Source organism: Zea mays, chromosome 4 (genome assembly GCF_902167145.1).
Source record: "Zea mays cultivar B73 chromosome 4, Zm-B73-REFERENCE-NAM-5.0, whole genome shotgun sequence".
NCBI classification, from domain to species: domain Eukaryota; kingdom Viridiplantae; phylum Streptophyta; class Magnoliopsida; order Poales; family Poaceae; genus Zea; species Zea mays.
In genome coordinates, this window is record NC_050099.1 from 27,535,253 (window position 1) to 27,559,824 (window position 24,572).

A 24,572-nucleotide genomic window follows, 5' to 3' on the forward strand; every position below is an offset into this window, starting at 1 on the left:
GCCAAAAGCGCCACGGCGAACTCCGCTCCGCCCGACCCTAGGGCTCGGACTCGGGCTAAGACCCGGAAGACGGCGAACTCCGCTCCGCCCGACCCCAGGGCTCGGACTCGGGCTAAGACCCGGAAGACGGCGAACTCCGCTCCGCCCGACCCCAGGGCTCGGACTCGGGCTAAGACCCGGAAGACGGCGAACTCCGCTCCGCCCGACCCCAGGGCTCGGACTCGGGCTAAGACCCGGAAGACGGCGAACTCCGCTCTGCCCGACCCCAGGGCTCGGACTCGGGCTAAGACCCGGAAGACGGCGAACTCCGCTCCGCCCGACCCCAGGGCTCGGACTCGGGCTAAGACCCGGAAGACGACGAAACTCCGCCTCGCCCGACCCCAGGGCTCGGACTCGGGCTAAGACCCGGAAGACGACGAAACTCCGCCTCGCCCGACCCCAGGGCTCGGACTCCGCCCTGGCCTCGGCCGAACGACTTCCGCCTCACCCGACCCCATGGCTCGGGCTCGGCCTCGGCAACAGAGGACAGACTCAACCTCGGCTTCGGAGGAGCCCCCACGTCACCCAGCCTAGGGCACAGACCCGCCACGTCAACAGGAAGCGCCATCATCATCCTACCCCGAATCGACTCGGGTCACGGAGAACAAGACCGGCGTCCCATCCGGCCTGCTCCGCCGGATGGGCAATAATGGCGCTCCACAAACTCTATGACGACGGCGGCCCCCCAGCTCTCTTACGGAAGCAGAACGACGTCAGCAGGGACTCGACCGCTCCAACAGCTGTCCCTCCGCCAGGCTCCGTCGCACCTCCGACCGCCACGACATCACGCCAGCAAGGTGCCAAGACCTCTCCGGCTGCCACATTGGCATGTACCAAGGGCGCTAGTTCTCCTTCCGCTAGACACGTAGCACTCTGCTACACCCCCCATTGTACACCTGGATCCTCTCCTTACGACTATAAAAGGGAGGACCAGGGCCTTCTTAGAAAAGGTTGGTTGGCCGCGCGGGACCGAGGACGGGACAGGCGCTCTCTCGGGGCCGCTCGCTTCCCTCACCCGCGTGGACGCTTGTAACCCCCCTACTGCAAGCGCACCTTACCTGGGCGCGGGACGAACACGAAGGCCGCGGGACTTCCACCTCTCTCACGCTCGACTCCGGCCACCTCGCCTCTCCCCCCTTCGCGCTCGCCCACGCGCTCGACCCATCTGGGCTGGGGCACGCAGCACACTCACTCGTCGGCTTAGGGACCCCCCTGTCTCGAAACGCCGACAGTTGGCGCGCCAGGTAGGGGCCTGCTGCGTGCTGACGAACAGCTCCCCGTCAAGCTCCAGATGGGCAGTCTCCAGCAACCTCTCCGGCCCGGGACGGTGCTTCGTTTCGGGACTCTTGAGTTCATGTCCTGCGACGGCAGCTACGACATGATACTCCTTCCACCGCCGCGCGACGACGACAATGGCGGCCGACAACCCGCCCGCCGGCGGCGGAATCGACGACATCTTCCCCGCGTGGTGGAAGAGCAACATTCGGGCTCGCTCCGTTCCCTCCCCCGCCAACGGAGGAGGAGGCGGGGCCATCAAGGCCAGGCGGGAGGCCGCGCTTCGTTGGCCGTCGAGCGAATCGACGCCCCCGACGCCCCGACGGAGGGCACGCCGGACGTCGACCTCGCGTTCAAGACGAAAGCAAGCGCCGTCCCCCCGCGACGCGCTGACCCTGAACAAGAAGACGACGCCAGCGCGCTCGCGGAAAGCCTGCAGGACGTCGCCCTCGTACCTGAGATGACGGTGCAACCAGTCCCCGATGTGACTACGTCGCTCCTCGTCGACCAAAAGGTACCAACTAACTCCCATCTTGCGTCATTTCGACTCGGCCTCAACCCGCCAAACGACCTCGTTTTGGCGGGCACTCTCATTGAGGCGAGTGCAACCCCACTGGGGTTTCGTATGCGGTCGCCTTGGGACCGGCTGACGGACGTCTCGACCTACGGGCCCTCTGGGTCCGAGGAAGATGACGATCCCAGCATCTATTGGGATTTCTCCGGACTTGGCAACCCCAGTGCCGTGCGGGACTTCATGACCGCATGTGACTACTGCCTCTCCGACTGTTCCGACGGAAGCCGCAGCCTTGGTGACGAGAGCTGCGGCCCAAGCCGCGAATGTTTCCACATCGAGCTAGGGGATCCCTCCGAAGGCAACCATCTTGGAATGCCGGAGGACGGTGATCTCCCTAGGCCGGCGCCTCGCGCCGACATCCCACGGGAGCTAGCTGTGGTCCCCGCTCCGGCGGGGGGTTACGACCCACAACTCGAGCAAGTCCGCGAGGCGCAGGCCAGGCTCAACGAGGGAACAGGAGCGCTTGAGCCGATCCGTCGGGACGTCGGACAGGCATGGGTGGGCCAACCCCTGGCCGGAGAAATACGTCACCTGCCCCAAGGTCTCCAGCACCGCGTCGCCAACGATGCCAGGGTCAGGCCGCCGCCCGCATCCAGCGGGGTTGGTCAGAACCTGGCAGCCGCAGCGATGCTCATCCGCGCGATGCCGGAGCCATCAACCACCGAGGGTCGGCGAATCCAGGGAGAGCTCAAGAATCTCCTGGAAGGCGCTGCGGCCCGACGGGCCGAGAGCACTGCCTCCCGAAGGCAAGGATATCCCTCGGAACCTCACGCCGCGACTTCCCGATTCATGCGGGAAGCCTCGGTCTACACCGCGCGCACGCGCAACACCGCGCCTGCGGCCCCGGGCCACCTCGGCAACGAGCACCATCGACGCGACCGTCGGGCTCACCTCGACGAAAGGGTGCGCCGAGGCTACCACCCCAGGCGTGGGGGACGCTACGACAGCGGGGAGGATCGGAGTCCCTCGCCCGAACCACCCGGTCCACAGGCCTTCAGTCGGGCCATCCGACGGGCGCCATTCCCGACCCGGTTCCGACCTCCGACTACTATCACGAAGTACTCGGGGGAAACGAGACCGGAACTGTGGCTCGCGGACTACCGCCTTGCCTGCCAACTAGGTGGGACGGACGGCGACAACCTCATCATCCGTAACCTCCCCCTGTTCCTCTCCGACACTGCTCGCGCCTGGTTGGAGCACCTGCCTCCGGGGCAGATCTCCAACTAGGACGACTTGGTCCAAGCCTTCGCTGGCAATTTCCAGGGCACATACGTGCGCCCCGGGAATTCCTAGGACCTTCGAAGCTGCCGGCAACAGCCGGGGGAGTCGCTCCGGGACTACATCCGGCGATTCTCGAAGCAGCGCACCGAGCTGCCCAACATCACCGACTCGGATGTCATCGGCGCGTTCCTCGCCGGCACCACTTGCCGCGACCTGGTGAGCAAGTTGGGTCACAAGACCCCCACCAGGGCGAGCGAGCTGATGGACATCGCCACCAAGTTCGCCTCTGGCCAGGAGGCGGTCGAGGCTATCTTCCGAAAGGACAAGCAGCCCCAGGGCCGCCCATCGGAAGAGGCTCCCGAGGCGTCTGCTCCGCGCGGCGCCAAGAAGAAAGGCAAGAAGAAGTCGCAATTGAAACGCGACGCCGCTGACGCGGACCTTGTCACCGCCGCTGAGTACAAGAACCCTCGGAAGCCCCCCGGAGGTGCAAACCTCTTCGACAAGATGCTCAAGGAGCCGTGCCCCTACCATCAGGGGCCCGTCAAGCACACCCTCGAGGAGTGCGTTATGCTTCGGCGTCACTTCCACAGGGCCGGGCCACCCGCCGAGGGTGGCAGGGCCCGCGACGACGACAAGAACAAAGATCACCAAGCGGGAGAGTTCCCCGAGGTCCGCGACTGCTTCATGATCTATGGAGGGCACACGGCGAATGCCTCGGCTCGGCATCGCAAGCAAGAGCGCCGGGAGGTCTGCTCGGTGAAGGTGGCGGCGCCAGTCTACCTAGACTGGTCCGACAAGCCCATCACCTTCGACCAGGCCGACCACCCCGACCATGTGCCGAGCCCGGGGAGATACCCGCTCGTCGTCGACCCCGTCGTCGGCAATGTCAGGCTCACCAAGGTCCTGATAGATGGGGGCAGCTGCCTCAACATCATCTACGCCGAGACCCTCAAGCTCCTGCGCGTCGATCTGTCCTCCGTCCGAGCAGGCGCTGCGCCCTTCCACGGGATCATCCCTGGGAAGCACGTCCAGCCCCTCGGGCGACTCGACCTCCCCGTCTGCTTCGGGACGCCCTCCAACTTCCGAAGGGAGACCCTGACGTTCGAGGTGGTCGGGTTCCGAGGAACCTACCACGCCGTACTAGGGAGGCCATGCTACGCGAAGTTCATGGCCATCCCCAACTACACCTACCTGAAGCTCAAGATGCCGGGCCCCAACGGGGTCATCACCGTCGGCCCCACGTACAAACACGCGTTCGAATGCGACGTGGAGTGCGTGGAGTACGCCGAGGCCCTCGCCGAGTCCGAGGCCCTCATCGCCGACCTGGAGAACCTCTCCAAGGAGGTGCCAGACGTGAAGCGCCATGCCGGCAACTTCGAGCCAGCGGAGACGGTCAAGGCCGTCCCTCTTGACCCCGGTGGCGACACCGCCAAGCAGATCCGGATCGGTTCCGGGCTCGACCCCAAATAGGAAGCAGTGCTCGTCGACTTTCTCCGCGCAAACGCCGACGTCTTTGCGTGGAGTCCCTCGGACATGCCCGGCATACCGAGGGATGTCGCCGAGCACTCGCTGGATATTCGGGCCGGAGCCCGACCCGTCAGGCAGCCTCTGCGCCGATTCGACGAGGAGAAGCGCAGAGTGATTGGCGAAGAGATCCACAAGCTAATGGCAGCAGGGTTCATCAAAGAGGTATTCCATCCCGAATGGCTTGCCAACCCTGTGCTTGTGAGGAAGAAAGGGGGGAAATGGCGGATGTGTGTAGACTACACTGGTCTCAACAAAGCATGTCCGAAGGTTCCCTACCCTCTGCCTCGCATCGATCAAATCGTGGATTCCACCGCTGGGTGCGAAACCCTGTCCTTCCTCGATGCCTACTCAGGGTATCACCAGATCCGGATGAAAGAGTCCGATCAGCTTGCGACTTCCTTCATCACGCCGTTCGGCATGTACTGCTATGTCACCATGCCGTTCGGTTTGAGGAATGCGGGCGCGACGTACCAGCGGTGCATGAACCATGTGTTCGGCAAACACATCGGTCGCACAGTCGAGGCCTACGTCGATGACATCGTAGTCAAGACAAGGAAGGCTTCCGACCTCCTCTCCGACCTTGAAGTGACATTCCGATGTCTCAAGGCGAAAGGAGTCAAGCTCAATCCCGAGAAGTGTGTCTTCGGGGTGCCCCGAGGCATGCTCCTAGGGTTCATCGTCTCCGAGCGAGGCATCAAAGCCAACCCGGAGAAGATCGCGGCCATCACCAGCATGGGACCCATCAAGGACTTAAAAGGTGTACAGAGGGTCATGGGATGCCTCGCGGCCCTGAGCCGCTTCATCTCACGCCTCGGCGAAAGAGGTCTGCCTCTGTACCGCCTCTTAAGGAAGGCCGAGTGTTTCGCTTAGACCCCTGAGGCCGAGGAAGCCCTCGGCAACCTGAAGGCGCTCCTTACGAAGGCGCCTGTCTTGGTGCCCCCGGCGGATGGAGAAGCCCTCTTGGTCTACGTCGCCGCGACCACGCAGGTGGTTAGCGCCGTGATTGTGGTCGAGAGGCAAGAGGAAGGGCATGCATTGCCCGTTCAGAGGCCGGTCTACTTCGTCAGCGAAGTGCTGTCCGAGACCAAGATCCGCTACCCACAAGTTCAAAAGCTGCTGTATGCTGTGATCCTGACAAGGCGGAAGCTGCGACACTACTTCGAGTCTCATCCGGTAACTGTGGTGTCATCCTTCCCCCTGGGGGAGATCATCCAGTGCCGAGAGGCCTCGGGCAGGATCGCAAGGTGGGCGGTGGAAATCATGGGCGAAACCATCTCGTTCGCCCCTCGGAAGGCCATCAAGTCCCAGGTGTTGGCAGACTTCGTGGCCGAATGGGTCGACACCCAGCTGCCGACGGCTCCGATCCGACCGGAGCTCTGGACCATGTTTTTCGACGGGTCGCTGATGAAGACGGGAGCCGGCGCGGGCCTGCTCTTCATCTCGCCCCTCGGAAAGCACTTGCGCTACGTGCTGCGCCTCCATTTCCCGGCGTCCAACAATGTGGCCGAGTACGAAGCTCTGGTCAACGGGTTGCGGATCGCCATCGAGCTAGGGGTCAGACGCCTCGACGCCCGCGGTGATTCGCAGCTCGTCATCGACCAAGTCATGAAGAACTCCCACTGCCGCGACCCGAAGATGGAGGCCTACTGCGACGAGGTTCGGCGCCTGGAAGACAAGTTCTTTGGGCTCGAGCTCAACCACGTCGCTCGGCGCTACAACGAAACCGCAGACGAGCTGGCTAAAATAGCCTCGGGGCGAACAACAGTCCCCCCAGACGTCTTCTCCCGGGATCTGCATCAACCCTCCGTCAAGCTCGACGACGCGCCCGAGCCCGAGGTACCCTCGGCTCAGCCCGAGGTACCCTCGGCACAGCCCGAGGTACCCTCGGCCCCCGAGGGCGAGACACTGGACGTCGAGGAAGAGCAGAGCGAGGCCACGCCAGATCGAGATTGGCAGGCCCCGTACCTGCAATATCTCCGTCGAGGAGAGCTACCCCTCGACCAAGTCGAGGCTCGGCGGGTAGCGCGACGCGCCAAGTCATTCGTCTTGCTGGGCGACGAAGAGGAGCTCTACCATCGCAGCCCCTCGGGCATCCTCCAGCGATGCATCTCCATCGCCGAAGGTCGGGAACTGCTGCAAGAAATACACTCGGGGGCTTGCGGCCACCACGCAGCGCCCCGAGCCCTTGTCGGGAATGCTTTCCGACAAGGCTTCTACTGGCCAACGGCGGTGGCTGACGCCACTAGAATTGTCCGCACCTGCGAAGGGTGCCAATTCTATGCGAAGCAGACTCACCTGCCCGCTCAGGCTCTGCAGACGATACCCATCACCTGGCCCTTCGCTGTATGGGGTCTGGACCTCGTCGGTCCCTTGCAGAAGGCGCCCGGGGGCTACACGCACCTGCTGGTCACCATCGACAAATTCTCCAAGTGGATCGAGGTCCGACCTCTGAACAGCATCAGGTCCGAGCAGGCGGTGGCGTTCTTCACCAACATCATCCATCGCTTCGGGGTCCCGAACTCCATCATCACCGACAACGGCACCCAGTTCACCGGCAAAAAATTCCTGAATTTTTGCGAGGGTCACCATATCCGGGTGGACTGGGCCGCCGTGGCTCATCCCATGTCGAATGGGCAAGTAGAGCGTGCCAACGGCATGATTCTACAAGGGCTCAAGCCTCGGATCTACAACGACCTCAACAAGTTCGGCAAGCGATGGATGAAGGAACTCCCCTCGGTGGTCTGGAGCCTAAGGACGACGCCGAGTCGTGCCACGGGCTTCACGCCGTTTTTCCTGGTCTACGGGGCTGAAGCTATCTTGCCCACTGACCTGGAATACGGCTCCCCGAGGACGAGGGCCTACACCGATCAAAGCAACCAAGCTAGCCGAGAGGAATCGCTGGACCAGCTGGAGGAGGCTCGGGACAGGGCCTTACTACACTCGGCGCGGTACCAGCAGTCCCTGCGACGCTACCACGCCCGAGGGGTCCGGTCCCGAGACCTCCAGGTGGGCGATCTGGTGCTTCGGCTGCGGCAAGACGCCCGAGGGAGGCACAAGCTCACGCCCCCCTGGGAAGGGCCATTCGTCATCGCCAAAGTTCTGAAGCCCGGAACATACAAGCTGGCCAACAATCAAGGCGAGATCTACGGCAACGCTTGGAACATCAAACAGCTACGTCGCTTCTACCCTTAAGATGTTTTCAAGTTGTTCATATACCTCGCACCCACGCAAAGTTTAGTCGTCAAGGAAGGGTCGGCCTAGCCTCGGCAAAGCCCGACCCTCCCTCGGGGGCTAAAAGGGGGGAGACCCCCTCTGCGTCGAATTTTTCCTCGAAAAAGGATCTCTTTTTAGCAGGATTTCTTTCGTACTTCTCGACTACTTCGAAAAGCGGATCCTGGAAACGACGGAGTACACGTAAGCAGCCAAGGCTGACCGAGCCGAGGGACTCCTACGCCTCCGGGATACGGATACCTCACTCATCACCTTCTGCGATAAGTAACTCGCGCTCGGATAAAGCGACTCCGTGGACCGAACAAGTCTTCACGTTCGGAAGCTCTCCTGCCGAAGCAGTCTTTCAAGCTTTCTCGACTAAGTCGGGGACATGGCCTCATGAACGGGTGAAAGTACGCGTAAGCGGCAAGGCCGACCGAGCCGAGGGATTCCCACGCCTCTGGGATACGGATACCTCACTCGTCCCTTCCGCGAGAAGCAACTCTCGCTCACACAAACATCCCTGTTACCGACAGAGTCCAGATGCTCGAAACAAGAGGAAAAAAGACGCAGCTTCGCAAGCGTGGCGAGGGTGTGTTTTCTGGCCTCGGCGGTCGCAGAAGGCACACGCTACAAGACGGTCTGATCCTGCAGGCTCGGGTCTTCACGCTGAAGGGAGCCGTAGCACCCTCGGCATCGACGACGTCTTCAGCAAAGTCCGACCCAGCCTCGGACGGCGACGCGGTCCAGGGACTCCTCCGGGAATCCGGCCCGAGCAGGCGGCTCGGTCGGTTACCCCTGGGGCCTCGGTCGACCGGCTTCCAACGGCGCCAGCCCGACCCGAGGCCTCGGCTGATCGACTTTGGCGTCGGCTCCACTGACGGACAACACGGCTAGGCTCCGGCCAACCAGGTTCCCATTCTCGAGCCAACTCCGCCTCTGTTCATACTGATATCGCTACCCCTAGCCTCGGTCCATCAAAGGGCGGCCGAGGGGTCTCTTTAACTAAGCTAGAGGAGCCCCAGACAACAAGGCCGAACGGGCCGAGGGATTCCTACGCCTCCGGGATACGGATACCTCACTCGTCACCTTGACACGGGGCGACTCATGCTTGGTAAAGCGGTTCAGATAATCAACAGGCGAGACTTAGTGCTCGAAAGTGAGGAAAAAACACGGCTCCGTGCCGAAATGACATACATGTTCAGGCCTCGACAGCCACAATGAACAAAAAACACTGGCATTCGAAGTGCCATTACAAACGGAACTCCGGTTCCCCTCCGCAGATACGAACGACCCCACTCCGAGGGGGAAGGCCTGCGGAGCAACGGGAGGCCGACGGATGGCGTGCCGTCACCTGCTCCAGCAGCGGCGACTACGACGACTTCTGCTCCGAGGGGCCAAGCAGCGGCAACGCTGACCTCAGGCTAGATGCCGCTACCAGGAGGCCCCCGCCCATGCAAAAACTCGTAAGGCAAGGACGGGCAGAAGGCCGTAGAGTTGGAGGTCAGTCCGTGGCCGGCCCCGGCTATCTCGCCGGCAGCAGAACCTCTTCAAGCTGCCATGGCGGATGCCGGCACCGCGAGCGGCCCCGAAGCCACTCGCGCTTGAAAGCCAGGCACGCTGCAGCTGCCAGCGCCACGGACGACGGCCGCCCTTCCCTCCGATCACTGAGTGAAGGAGCGGGCCGCCGCCCACGCAGGGGCCGACCTCAACTCGGCGCACTCCCCTCCCCAGCCCTGGTGATGAAAATCCTTGAGGCTGAGGGAGGGGCAGAGGCCGCAGCCCGGCTCGCTTTCCCCCACCATCAAGCCGGAGGTCGCCGTCTCGGGTGACCGCCGGTGGAGGGGTGCGACCGGGCTGCCTGATGAAAATCCTTGAAGCCGAACGATGGCTGAGAGGTACCAACTCCCATGGAGTTGCGTTCCTCCAACAAGGAGGCGGAAAGGCGGCGGACACCACCCATCCGGGGGCTTGGAAGATGGAAGGACACGACGCATAAGGGAGGAAGAAGACATGGTTGCCTTCTGAAAGGAGTCTCCCTCCTTTTAAAGGCAACTCTCCCTACGCGCGCCCCCAGACGTCGCGGGCTAAGTCTTCTCCAACACGCTCCAAGGCCCTCCCCTGCGACTCGGGGGCTGGGTCCCGCATGTCATGCAAACCGGCTCAGGGCAGAAGAAGCCAAACCGCCGCGCGTGGTGCGCACGACCGCCCAGCGGTTACAAGCGACCCCCCACTTTTGCCCAGACCAACGGGCGGAAGGGGCGGCCAGCCATGCAGGCGGCATGCAACCGCGCCAGGTGGATGCGCTTCTCCGACTTCTGACACGCCAGCTTGGAAGCCCAGGCCCACGCGTCAAGCAATCGGCGCGCCAGTTGCTGCACGCACGCAACCGCACCGCCACTTGTGCCACCGTCGCGCCTCTTCGGTTGCGGAGCCTATGCCGCGACTCGAGGCGACCCAGCAGCGCCAGCCTGGCGCGTCGGTCAAAGCGACCGAAAGTGGGCCGGCAGTAATGGCGGTGGCAGGCGGGCGGACGCAGCAGTCACGTCGTCAGCCAGGCTCACGTCCCGTCCCGGGACAGCAAGAGAGCCTCCTCTCACGGCGTGAAGACGGTGCACCCGTGACCCGTTCCTCGAACGGATCACGCACGCGTAACGGCCACCCCGCCAACCACACGCCCCGTCGCATTTACTCCGCGGCAGGACAGGCGGCGTCTCTGATGGGAGGAGCGCGCGACGCTTCACCTTCGCCGTAATAACCACGTCAGAAAAGGTACGCCACGTCATTCGATTTAGTATCCTTTTCCTTTTTCCTCTTTCTCTATCTCTTGCAACAGGGACCGGGAAAGGGGGATACCCCGAAAAGGACCCTTCTCCGCGAAGGAACCGGGCTCCGAGCCCCCCCTACTGATCAGGGGTTCGAAGACTGGCCCTCCGAAGGGTTCAACAGTCGCCTCAGATCGCGTGGGCCCGACACCCACTACTGGTCAGGGGTTCGAAGGCCAGCCCCCCGAAGGGTTCCATGGCCGCCTCAGGCTACTCGGGCTCCGCGCCCATTACTGATCAGGGGTTCGAAGGCTGGCCCCCGAAGGGTTCACAGTCGCCTCAGACACCGAGCGAGGGATGACCAGGGGTACGTTCGATACATAACCAAGGCTCGGGCTGCGCTCCCGAGGTACCCTAGGACATTTCCGAGACCAGCGGGAACGATCTTGTAACGGAATCCCATCGGAGGGAGGCATCGAGCCCTGGACCCCGTCGCCAGGGGACCGGGTCCGGCAAATCACCCGCAGACACTTTTGGGCGTGCCTCCGGGCCCCTAGCCGACCCCCAACGAACGGGGCACGGACGTCCACTCGGATTACCCGCTTGCAGCTCACCGGAGACACCATGTTCGGTGCCCATCGAGGGTAACATGGCGCACTCCCCCCTCCTCCTTGCGGAAAGGCGATGTAGGGGCGTATGTAAAAAGTCGAGTCTGTCCCTGATCGTCCTCTCGCCCTGTGCAGAGGCTCGGGGGCTGCTCTCGCAAAAACCGGCTCCGGCCAAACCGTTGACAGCGTCAACATACCAGCCCGAGAGCTTGGGCCCCGACCGTGCACCCGGGCTACGGCCAGTTCGCATGAGGGAACGACCAGACCAGCCGAAGCGTTACGCGAGGTATTAAGACCTCGAAGGAGTGTAACCACTCCTCCGAGGCCTCGGGGGCTACACCCGGCGGGTGCGCTCGCGCGCACCCACCGGAACAAAATGCAACCGAGAAAGGCTGGTCCCCTTGCAAAAAAGTGCGACGAAAGCCTCCAAGCGAGTGCTAACACTCCCTTCGAGGCTCGGGGGCTACTGTCGGGGACCATAATTAGGGGTACCCTCAAGACGCCTAATTCTCAGCTGGTAACCCCCATCAGCATAAAGCTGCAAAGGCCTGATGGGTACGATTAAGTCAGGGATCAGTCCACACGAGTGACTCGATCACGCTTCACCCGAGCCTAGCCTCGGCCAAGGGCAGCCGACCTCGAGAGACTTCCGTCTCGCCCAAGGCCCCCCTTTTTACGGCGGACACATCACCGGCTCGCCCAAGGCCTTGGCTTCGCTCAGAAGCAACCTTGACTAAATCGCCACACCGACTGACCAAATTGCAGGAGCATTTAAGTAAAGGTGGCCTGACACCTTTATCCTGACACGCGCCCCCGGCAGAGCCGAAGTGACCGCCGTCACTCCACCGCTCCACTGACCAGTCTGATAGAAGGACAGCGCCGCCTGCGCCACTCCGACTGCGGTGCCACTCGACAGAGTGAGTCTGACAGGCAGTCAGGCCTTGCCAAAAGCGCCACGGCGAACTCCGCTCCGCCCGACCCCAGGGCTCGGACTCGGGCTAAGACCCGGAAGACGGCGAACTCCGCTCCGCCCGACCCCAGGGCTCGGACTCGGGCTAAGACCCGGAAGACGGCGAACTCCGCTCCGCCCGACCCCAGGGCTCGGACTCGGGCTAAGACCCGGAAGACGGCGAACTCCGCTCCGCCCGACCCCAGGGCTCGGACTCGGGCTAAGACCCGGAAGACGGCGAACTCCGCTCCGCTCGACCCCAGGGCTCGGACTCGGGCTATGACCCGGAAGACGGCGAACTCCGCTCCGCCCGACCCCAGGGCTCGGACTCGGGCTAAGACCCGGAAGACGGCGAACTCCGCTTCGCCCGACCCCAGGGCTCGCACTCGGGCTAAGACCCGGAAGACGACGAAACTCCGCCTCGCCCGACCCCAGGGCTCGGACTCGGGCTAAGACCCGGAAGACGACGAAACTCCGCCTCGCCCGACCCCAGGGCTCGGACTCCGCCCTGGCCTCGGCCGAACGACTTCCGCCTCGCCCGACCCCATGGCTCGGGCTCGGCCTCGGCAACAGAGGACAGACTCAACCTCGGCTTCGGAGGAGCCCCCACGTCACCCAGCCTAGGGCACAGACCCGCCACGTCATTAGGAAGCGCCATCATCATCCTACCCCAAATCGACTCGGGTCACGGAGAACAAGACCGGCGTCCCATCCGGCCTGCTCCGCCGGATGGGCAATAATGGCGCTCCACAAACTCTATGACGACGGCGGCCCCCCAGCTCTCTTACGGAAGCAGGACGACGTCAGCAGGGACTCGACCGCTCCAACAGCTGTCCCTCCGCCAGGCTCCGTCGCACCTCCGACCGCCACGACATCACGCCAGCAAGGTGCCAAGACCTCTCCGGCTGCCACATTGGCATGTACCAAGGGCGCTAGTTCTCCTTCCGCTAGACACGTAGCACTCTGCTACACCCCCCATTGTACACCTGGATCCTCTCCTTACGACTATAAAAGGGAGGACCAGGTCCTTCTTAGAAAAGGTTGGTTGACCGCGCGGGACCGAGGACGGGACAGGCGCTCTCTCGGGGCCGCTCGCTTCCCTCACCCGCGTGGACACTTGTAACCCCCCTACTGCAAGCGCACCTGACCTGGGCGCGGGACGAACACGAAGGCCGCGGGACTTCCACCTCTCTCACGCTCGACTCCGGCCACCTCGCCTCTCCCCCCTTCGCGCTCGCCCACGCGCTCGACCCATCTGGGCTGGGGCACGCAGCACACTCACTCGTCGGCTTAGGGACCCCCCTGTCTCGAAACGCCGACAATCGGTGGCATACTTATGACTCTCACGGTATATTGCTAGTCGTCAGCTACACATACGTTTCGAAGTTAGTGTACCTGCAGAAAAATCCATCACAACCCAATTCCCAATGATGCAAGATTCACACATGACAGTTTATCACAGTTTATACTCCATATATTGCTATATGGAAGCCAGCTCATCATTAAGCGCCGAGCCATGCATAGGCGCCATTGCCACACTTTAACCATAGGGCAACTCATTATGGTAACTCACCTTCTTACCTGAGCGTAGGTGCGCCGTTACAAGTACATCAAACTTCTTAGTATTCCCATGTCTGTATAACCATACACATCCATGGGGTACTGAATTCCCAGAAAAATAAATACTCCACATCGCAGCCTTCATATATACATATATAGAACATGTATATAGTCAAGCGCTTTTCATACTCTTCCCTAGACCGACGTTTGTTCGGTCATGCTCTCACATCTCACCTTACCTGAGCGTTGATCCATTGAAAATTGAATGGCCTCAAAATAACATTACACATGTATGCAATACACACTCGGTTGTGGGTTAGTGGTTTTCAACTAAGCCACCTGATAGTCCTTAATTTAGGGTTTAATAGAGGATGTCGCTAGCATTATAGTTTTTCAAAACTGTTTTTCAAAGCCAAACAATGTGTTTAGTTGAAAATAGGTTTTTCAAAACCAAAACCTTTGTTTTTAAATTACGCATGTGACCGTATATACTTAATCCTGTTCCGATACCAGCTGTGGCAGAACCTCCCAAGTTATTGGGCCCACATGCACCTATTCTTGTCTCAAAGACCTCAGACGGCTATGCATGTGCACCAGATAACTTAACAGGATCCGTCCGAGTGTCCCAAGGACCCCGGATAAACCACTTACAACCAGGATCGCAAGATTAAGTAAACACAAATCACACACCAACATTTTGCAGCGGAAATCTTATTACCAAATTTTACAAGTTACATCAAGTTTTACAATGTACATGATCAGAGTGATTACAAAAGTGATTCAAAGAAATAAACTTTGAAATGTTTATAAATTATTTATAAGTTTTAAATATATGCTAGCTCAAGTGACCTTCCTCAGTAAGAAGTATAGAAGAAGTACTTAGACTTATAAGAAGGTCGTGCCCACCGGCGCTTAACACCAATCACAATCAAAGTGACTCGTAACCTGAAGCAACAATGGGTAAAACCCTAAGTACGCAAGTACTCAACAAGACTTACCCGACTAAAGAAAAGACTCTCAAGGTATGCTGGTTTTAAAAAGGGATTCAAGGTATGGCTTATCAAGAATCAAAGACTCTGCTTGCATAAATGCTTACTAATAATGGATCCTTAAAAATCTAGTTTTATTGTCAGGTTAAGTGAAGTTACCTGCATCCAAAGTTCTTTCTACCCTAGTTCAAACACTTGGTATATACTAGCCATCTTTTTATCATCCCATCAGTTTACTAGATTGCTACATGTAGGGCAGTGACCAAGTCTTCATATCCGAGAAGTAACGGCGATCTGAATCGATTAATACCCAGCTGGGGATCTCCAATCACACGACATATGTAGCACTTAACCCTTGCATATGTCAACTCGCCACCGGGGTTATTAAGACCATATCGGGTTCACCCCAACCGAGAGCACAAATACACCATCGTCCAGCCTCTTGCCACGGAGGGTACACGCTACTCTCGCCATCTATCCACTCCCATTGCATGTTGTCTTATTCTGGTGTTAGTTTGCCTGAGGCAAAGCTTACCCATGATGAGGCATGTGACCAGTTAAAAGGTCCTCAATCATCAAGCCTACATCGACACGGTCCTTAATCGACTCAGACGGAGACACTACACCGAGACTCCCTTCTCGTGCAAGTCAACCGCCCGGTCTTAGCTTTATTATTTTCAACTGAAAGTCTAGTACCTGGCAGAGGTACATCTTTTCCGATGTTGAACCCATCAAGGCCCTGATGGATCCACCATCACAAGTTTTTCTTTTTGAAAACATTCCCACCCACTGAAGCATCATTTTTGTTTTAAAACATAAACATTTTTGTTTGCTAAAGCAAGGCTAAGCATCATAAAAATCCTTTTTATAAAAGGGAATCAAGGAAGGGTAATCAATTTTCAAGGAAGGAAATGCATCAACGGTTTAGCACACAACTCCTATCACCTAATGCATCAAACAAGGTGATAAAGATTTTAAAATAGCTAGGAGGTGACAAATGCACCGGGGCTTGCCTGGAGTAACACTAGGTTAGTGTTGTTAGACGACGACCACTTGACGATCATCCTTGTCCTAGCACTTGATCAGGCAGGTTCGTCCATCAGCATCACCATGCGGAGTAGCCCGCGCTTGGGGTCGACTTGGCTCGTCTTCCGCATCACGCGATCAATTATCGTACCTCATGAGATGCACAATGCACATGTATGAGCATAAAGTAACCGGATGATACAGAAAAAAGAATCAAATACTTAGCGGCAAGACATCGACACAATTCCTACGTAAGCACTAGACACCTATAACTCACTAAACACAACAATCACGATTTTCTAGTTTTACCATATTTAACTCAAACATCAAGGAACAAAAAATTATATGCACGTATATTTTCCTTAGCTAAGGCCCAACATGAGAAGACTATCAAACCTAGATTCATTTATTAGGAAAACAATAGACCATATGAGTTCCACTTTTCTATTTGACTAAAGCATAATACCGAAAGACTAATTACTTAGACTCATTATTTTGGGATACGAAACTCGAAGTATGGACCGAAACAACTTAACTAACTATTTAAACCACTCTTTTGAATTAATCCTTAAAATATCCTATCTAATAAAACATCACACTATACTTACTCTATCAAGTAGAGAATCATTACACAACATATATTTTTACCAATATACTTACCACATAACCCTGAAATCTAACTTTACCCCCCCCCCCACACACACATCAAATAATAGACAAGAGAATCATCCCAAATGATGCATCTATTTAATCCAACCATTTATTTAGTTGACGGGAATAACAGATCAACTCACCATCAATTAAATCCGACTTGAAACCACGAAATCGACGACGCCTTTCAGCTCAGCATTTCACCAAAAATAGGGTGAGTGCTGCGTCGAATCACGCTTCATCTTCATCCACATCGAGAATTCTCCAGCCGTGTACTGATTTATTTTCTTCTGTGCCTAATCTTCTCGGATCTTGGCGTAGACGAGGATGACGATCGACGACTTGTTCGAGCTTTTTGTCGAGCACTTGGTGAATATCACGCTGCTAGCTTCGTCTTCACCCGATTCTTGGGATTTCTTGATAACACATGGAATGACGACGAGATCGAGTCTGGAGCGAGCTAGCGAGGGCACGAATCCAGTGAGGACTCCGATGACAGCGAGATCACGAGCTCTAATGACACAGGGTTAAGCGGCGAACGCGTTCGGCGGGCATACATGAGCCGAACCGAAGGCGAGAAACCGTTGAAGCGAAGTTAGTCGATAGGCACCATGGAGGAATCAGCAACGTTGCTGCACACACGACGACGAACGACGCAACGACGGGCAGGGAGAGATCGTGGATTGGGGAAAGACTCGGCGAGCAACGACGCGAGGAGTAAAGCGAGATCGCGGTCGGGCGAACTCTATAGCGCGGACTGCCCCACGGCCAGGACGGCTGCCGCAACGCACACGACGTCGCCACGCCACAACCTCACCATGGCCATGAACAGAGGCGCGCACAGGGACCTAGGAGAGAACCGCGGCGCGAGTAGGGAATCGGCCACAACATACAGAGGGACATGGCTATGCGCACAGGGAACTCGGCATGGGCAGCGGCCCGCGTCCACGACGAGCAGGCAAGGGCGAGCGCGCGCATCAGCGAGCGAATACCAGGGCGCGCTGGGGAAAAAGATGGAGTAGAGGACGCCGGCACAAGACAGAGCTGAGCTGGAGCCAAGAACGCGGTCCGAACAGGGAGCACCAGGGATGGCCAGCAGAGGAGATTGCGCGCGCGGGGAAAAGGAGCGAGCAGGGAGGGAAAAGCTCCGCGCGCAGGGGAACTCGACGGCTGGGCACGTGGTGAGGAGGCTCCAGGGAGATTCACGGCGGCTGCCATATATGGGAGAGCTGGAAGGAGTATCGCACGCAGGGAAATCGGCTAGGGAAAAGGAGCTCGGTTGTTGAAGATGGAGCAAGAACTCGGCAGAGGGAGCTGCACGGCACGGATGAGATCCAAGCAGGGGTCGGGCGCCATGGAGCTTGACGACGGCCGGGCGCGACAGGGAAGAACGCGCGCGCTGGAGCTCGTGGGGAGGGAAGCCGCGACGCGTAGCAGGGAACCTTGGCTGAGCGCGGCGAGCGGGAAGCCGGGAGGGACGCCGGGGAGGAGCCATTGAGAGGGGCACCGCAAGCTTGAGAGGAGAAGCGAGCAGGGAGGAGGGAGGAGAGAGGAGTGTGCATGGGAGAAGAAGCGCGCGCATTGCAGAGCCAGGGCGGCGGCGCGATTTTTATCTGATCAGCGGCTGAAAAATCCTCACGGGCGGCGTAGTGATAGGGATTAGGAGAAGATTTTTTTTTAATTTCTTTTCTCTCTTTTTTTAAAAGAAAATCGTAGATATTTTTGATTGAGATTTTTAGCGCTGTACAAAGGAGCCTTTGTAGAATAGTTAGGATTGACAGCAACAATTGGACAGGATTTGATTTGGTGAATTTTTTTCGGAATCAGATGAGTTTTCACCCTTTATTTATATTTGGAGTTTTAGATCGAGACAAGAAACACACGAATCGAACCAAATGAGATCGGGACTGAGATTTTAGTCCGCTTTTGTTTACATAGGAATCAGACAAATTTATATAATTGTAAACAATGGAATAGATTAATCACGAATACTCAGTTCGGATCAAGTTATCTTGGTCCGATATAACGTTTTTGCATTAACTGTTGTCGCCGAGTTCAAATCAATTTGCCCGGGATAAAAATCACCCAGTGGGTCGAGCTTCCGAATTCGTATTCGCGCGAGCGATGAATTTTAAATAATCATCGGACGCACCGATTTTCGGAACAACTATGGTTTGAACATCACGAAAATTTAGGAAGAGCTCGGATAAATAAAAACGATGTCGAACTCGCGACAAACGAAACAAATGTGATATTAAAATCGCGATAGACGAAAATGTTTAAAATTTAGCATCCGTTTTATCCACTGATATCACGTGCTTAGATCCATACTCGTTGTCGAGCAGAATATAAACACCTGGGGTGTTACAAATAGCACCCTAATTCCCTGAATGTTTTTCTAATCCTTAAATATGTTTAGGATATGTTTAAGATACTTGCTGCAAGCACTTGTATCATGTAAAGTTATCATTTCTTGATGCGCTAATCAATCTCACTCTCCTCTGTATCAATATTTTGTTTCTCATATGAAATATGTGCTGGTCTAGAATATATAACTATATGGTTGTAAAAGCTGATTATTGCTTTAATTTGGACGAATGAACTAAAATGAATCTTATATATTTCTGTGCATATACATCATAGCTCCATGGAAAATGCTCGATGTAAAGAGAAATAATAATTCTATGAGTACATATATGTTCAACTAGGTGAGTGCCCGTGCGTTGCAACGGAACCGTATAATAACACGATAACTTATGTACATGTGTGTGTTATATGTATATGCTCGTGCGTTGCTACGGAGTTAATATTATAAAACACAATATTTTTTGTATATTAATGTATTTTATCATAGCAACACACGAGCACCTAGTTAGATTCTTATGTGGTGAGGTCACAACTATTTAATTCCATTATGCTCTATAGGTTGCATGTACACGAGATAGTTCAAGGGCAACTACTGATGAAGTGGTTCCTAAAGAGCTTCGGCTATATGACAGCAACATACTGATGAAGTGGTTCCTAATACAAGAGCATACTGATGAAGTGGTTCCTAATACAAGGACTGAAGAAGTGGTGACTGGAGGGCTGGGGGTGTCTCATCACAGATTGCTACGACAGAAGCTGGTAGTACTATTTCAGCAGGAGCAACATCGTCTCCACGCATTGTTAGATGTTTAGTTAAAAATCACCCCGAAGAAGAAAGTGTAATCTAGCCACTTAAATTGTAATATGTGAAGTGCAGTATGTACCAGTATGTGAACTTGTTTGAAACTGTAATTTGTGAAATGAACTACTGTTCTCTAGTGAAAATAGTCTAGAATTCATTCAGTGATCTCAAGCACTGCTTTCTAGTGAAAATACTCCTCTATTTCCCTTGTAATCTATGAACTGCAGTTATTTCAGATTTTGGTAAAATAGTCAGTTAAATCTGCAGTTATTTTGTATTTCTATGAAAATAGTCACTTGAATCTGCAGTTATTTCAGATTTCTATGAAACTGAACAATATTTATTTCTAAGAAACTATACAATGGTTCAAGACAAACTCAACAATAGTTCCTGAGAAACAGAAAAATAGTTCATGAGAGATTGAACAATAGTTCCTAAAAAACTAAAGAATAGGTCGTGAGAAACTATACAATAGTTCATGAGAAAATAGTCTCTAGTTCCTAAGAAACTTAAAAATAGTTCGGTTGAAACTGAATAAAAGTTCCCGAGATACTGAAGAATAGTTTCCGAGAAACTATAAATAGCCTCAGTAGTACTGAGAAAATAGCCTCAGCAGTTATTTCAGATTTCATATAAACACAAGTACACGGACTTAGCCATTTAGAGCCACAATGTACACAGATTGCTAGTACCTCATTCACAGAAAGCAGTTTTTTTCTTAAACATATGCTTTTTAGCCACAACAGGCACAAGTACATAGATTTAGCTCGGTAGTACAAGTGCAATGCATTACCTCATCACTACTACACTTAATACAAAAGGACCTACAGTGTGTACGCAATACCACACAGTTCACTAAATACAAAAGGAACCGCATTACCAAACAGTTCACTGAATACAAAAGTAACTGCATTACCAAACACACAGTACAACACTTAATACAACCAACCAAAAGTAATACAAACAGACAGCATCCACGACGCAACCCGCCTTGTGCGCAGCAACGACGACAAGCTACACAGCCGCGACGACCTTCTTCTCAGCGACCATAGCCGCGTTGCCGACTTCCTCCGCAGCAAAATTGTTACTAAGATTGTGTTTGCCAAGAGTGAATGCTGTTATTACTCAAGTATTATTGCATTTTACAAAAATGTTACTAAAAACTGTACCTCCAAATTGTCGTACTTTACCTGACGGCCAGGTCCAGGGGTCTTGTCAAGATCACATATACTCTTCATGATTTTGGAAGTAAAAAACTTCCAGCGCGATGTGCCAACCAGTCGAGTGACAGGGCAATCAACATTGCCCTAATAATAAATCTAAAACAAATAAGAAAGTACTATGTGTTGCCTTGTTGGGCTAGGACCTGGGGCCTGGTGCGTTGTCGTGCTGGGCTTGGTGGCCGGCTTGACCTCAACTCATTCATACAAACATGACAGGTGTACACGTATGAAATACCCATGGGTAATCGGGTTCGGATTATTGCTTCCCAAACCCATTTACCCAATGGGTGAAGATTTTGTCCCATATCTGTACCCATGGGGACAATTTTTGTCCCATACCAGTACCCTAATAGGGGAAATCCCCATGGGTTAGCGGGTATTGGGTCCCCATTGACATCTCTAAGAACGAGCCAAAATATCAGTACCTTCTGAGCAACCTGTTTGTATCTCTCCAAAGCATCCCCAGTATTCAAAGGTTCAGGTAAAATAGATCCCAGACGATTAGCAGATGTTGATGGAGGGGGCACCATAGCACTTATTTCCTGGCAGAAGGTTAGAAAGGTCTTAGAAGATAATATATGGCAACATAGTCATGAGGTCAACAGGAAAAATACATTGGTTGAGACAGTCGTTACACTAACAGGAAGGTCATTAGATGCCAATGGAGAAAATGTAGATGCAGCACCAACTGTTCCACTAAATAGGACAGGAGACTCGCTTGGTCCAACTTGGGCAGGATTACTATGGAAGGCGCAAGAATATAATCAGTCCAAAACAAGCAACAGAAAAAAGAATGACACATCTGTAAAAGATAGTCAAAACATGTGTACCTCAAAAATTGTGCAATAACAGTATCCTCAGACCCCAGTTATGTCGTCGGCTGAGTTATACATGTTAGTCCACCCATATGTACAGTTGACAAATTACTGGAGGATGCTGATGTCGAATTTGGACTGTAAGCTCGAAGTACACCAAGAGTACTCGAGACAGTAGCAACACCAGACAGACCAGAACCTGTTGCTCCCACATTTTGATTGTGGGGATGCCACACGTGAACAAAGTCCTGAAAAGAACAGAATTAGATGCAGACAGTCATGTATCCAATGCAGAAACAATATGCAAAATTTTAATTCAGAAGTTTATGTTCTGCTGCTGTACCTTGTACACTCTCTGTTGGGAAGCAGATAAATGCCCAGGCTTAGAACGTAAGCTTCAGGTACACGAGCAAACGGCCCTTGAGCATAAGCAAAAGTTTCATGATATGTAGGACCACCGCCCTCTCTTTTTTTCCTTTGTTGTGAAAATGACTGCGCTATTTCTGCATCAATCAATTCAACAGCCTGACAAGAGCATGTTAGTCATGAGGATCAGGGGAAGAACAATAGCTTCAGCTGCTTATCCATTACCAAAGGTAGAAGTGGTAGTGAATTTGGATAATCAAAGTCCAAATGGACTCTAGTTGCTTTGAATGCACTTAGATAGGATCCAATATTTATAAATTGTATAGTCAAACCTAGTTGCCATGGGACAGACTGGGCAACTAATCATGATTAGTCCTTGACCAGACCGATTACTCAAGCCTAGTCATAGTCGTAACTCGTACATATAGTCATCCTAAATATGCCAGGACAAAAATAATATATACAGCTATTTATACTAAATAGTATACACAATAAAGCAAGCATCAAGACTACAGGCCCATATCCTGGTGGACCATGTTCTATTGAGGTGGTCGCAAGACTCATAAATAGTCCCGACTCACAGCTTGTATTCCATGAAGTGTCACTGCGCTGGTTTTCTCTGGGCAAATATCCTGGTGGACCAAGTTCTCTCGAGATGGTTGTAGGGCTCATAAACAATATTTGCTCTCTGCTTGTATTACAGGAAATGCCACTGCCTTGGTTTTCTTCAGGCCCATATCCTGGAGGTCTGACTTCTCTTGAGCTAGTCACAGGACTCGTAAACGGTCTTCGCTCATAGCTTGTATTCCATGGAGCCCCATTGCCCTGGTGTTCTCCAGGCGTATATCCTGGTGGACCAACTCCTCTTGCGATAGCGCTAGGAGCCATTATCACACTCTGCTCACAGCTAGTAATCATTGAACTGACCTGAAGACAGTTTTCTCCAGGATCATAACCTGGAGGTCCAGCTTCCCTTGAGATGGCAGCTTGAGTCATAGTTAATTTCTCTTCACACCTGGTAGTATATTGGCTTGGTGGGATATCCTCTTCAATGCCTTCGTTAAGATTAATTTGTACCATCAACTTTTCAGAAATCATGTCATTTGTATCTGCATCTGGTTTATCTATCAAACCAAAATTGGGTTCTATTACTTGTATACCATCAAAGATTGCGCTACTGTTATTCTCAGTAGTATTTTCTCCTGGGTATTTTTGGTTCTTGGCAACAATAACTCTTGAATAATGACGGGTGGCAGAGAACCACTTACTGATCTGTTAGAAGAAAATATATTAAGACGAGGGAACAATAACAGTCCAATGATAATGTAGAACAAAATTGTTAGGTAAGCAGTAATACCTGATTAAATGCCAGTCCTAGCTCTTGTGCCAGACCCTCTTTTGTTGCATGGCAAGGATATGGATCTTTTTCAAAATGTTCCTTCAGCTTCTGCAAAAAAATGCAGTGTCAATACTGTAATCTATATCAGACTACAATTAATTGGACTGATTTGTTAGCACAAAGTGATTCCAAGAAAAATTGGACAATAGTTATATCTATATACCTGAGTAACTATAGGGCCAAAATGACATTTTGAGGCATCGCCACTGCTGACATTGGAGCGAAGAACTTCAGTTTGCTGTTTACTTACAGAACCATGAAGTTGCTCTCTAGCTCACTTGCAGAACCATGAAGCTGCTCACTCTGAGTATGTTCATTATTCTGCTCCCTAGCTGGCGCTCTTCTAGAACACCGCTTTGCAAAACGTACTGATTCAGTAAGTGATACTTTTTCGTTGCCTTGTAATTTTGTTTTTCGTGGTGTGCTAAGTGTGGACCACTCTTCATCACTGCTGTCAGATGATTCTTGTTCGTAAGACTCCTTTAGATTGCACATGAAAAAAATGGAAAGGAGATTAGTAAAGCTAAGGCATGGATTCAAAAGTTCATTTTCTATTTTCACATTTTGAAGTGAATACACTCACTATCACAACCTACCATCTCAATTTTTGTTCCAGAAAGCGGGATATCTTCATTATTACATTGGTTAAGATTGCTCTGCACCACCTATTTCTCAGGAACAATGTCATTTAGCAGATCCAACAGATGAAATATACAATGCAACATATATGTCATCAGCTTATGTTTTGTAAAACGATGGATGAAAAGACTGGGATCTACAAGTTACTGAACAACTGGATGTTCTGCAAGTTGCAAAACTTGGCAGAGCTGAAGAAAAACAGCACCTAGGACGTAGCTGAAAGAAAATCCAAATGAGTCCCTTCATTAAGTCATATATTAGATAGAGGGTCAAAGAGTTGGTATACTCACACACTTATTTGGAGATGGTCAGAGAAATCGATAAGAAGATAAGCCTTGTTACAACCAAAGAAAAAAATAAGCAGAAAGTCATGACTAACATTAATAGCATACATTTATAATTTACCGCATCACAATTTAGAGATTACCAGCATATACTCCGCCATTGCCACCGGGAGCCTTTGCTACCTGGTTTTCAGCATAATGTTAGAAAAGAAATATGGCATTACTACAGAGATCCACAATCTGGTAAACGTGCAAAGTAGAACTATGTTACCTTGTAGGCTTG

The 24,572-nt window shown here is 53.7% G+C and overlaps 2 long non-coding RNA genes across 2 annotated transcripts; both read right to left on the reverse strand.

Moving 5' to 3' along the window:
* Positions 1-21,215: 21,215 nt before the first annotated feature.
* Positions 21,216-21,820, reverse strand: LOC103652975 (uncharacterized). Its single transcript, XR_565172.2, has 3 exons — positions 21,617-21,820; positions 21,428-21,527; positions 21,216-21,328 (listed from the first exon to the last, which is right to left on the reverse strand). It is a non-coding gene; the product is annotated as an uncharacterized lncRNA (long non-coding RNA).
* A 601-nt stretch (positions 21,821-22,421) lies between these two features.
* On the reverse strand, positions 22,422-24,346 carry LOC109945487 (uncharacterized). The gene is made up of 5 exons (XR_002268683.3): positions 24,296-24,346; positions 23,963-24,221; positions 23,530-23,846; positions 23,325-23,414; positions 22,422-23,239 (listed from the first exon to the last, which is right to left on the reverse strand). It is a non-coding gene; the product is annotated as an uncharacterized lncRNA (long non-coding RNA).
* Positions 24,347-24,572: the final 226 nt, after the last annotated feature.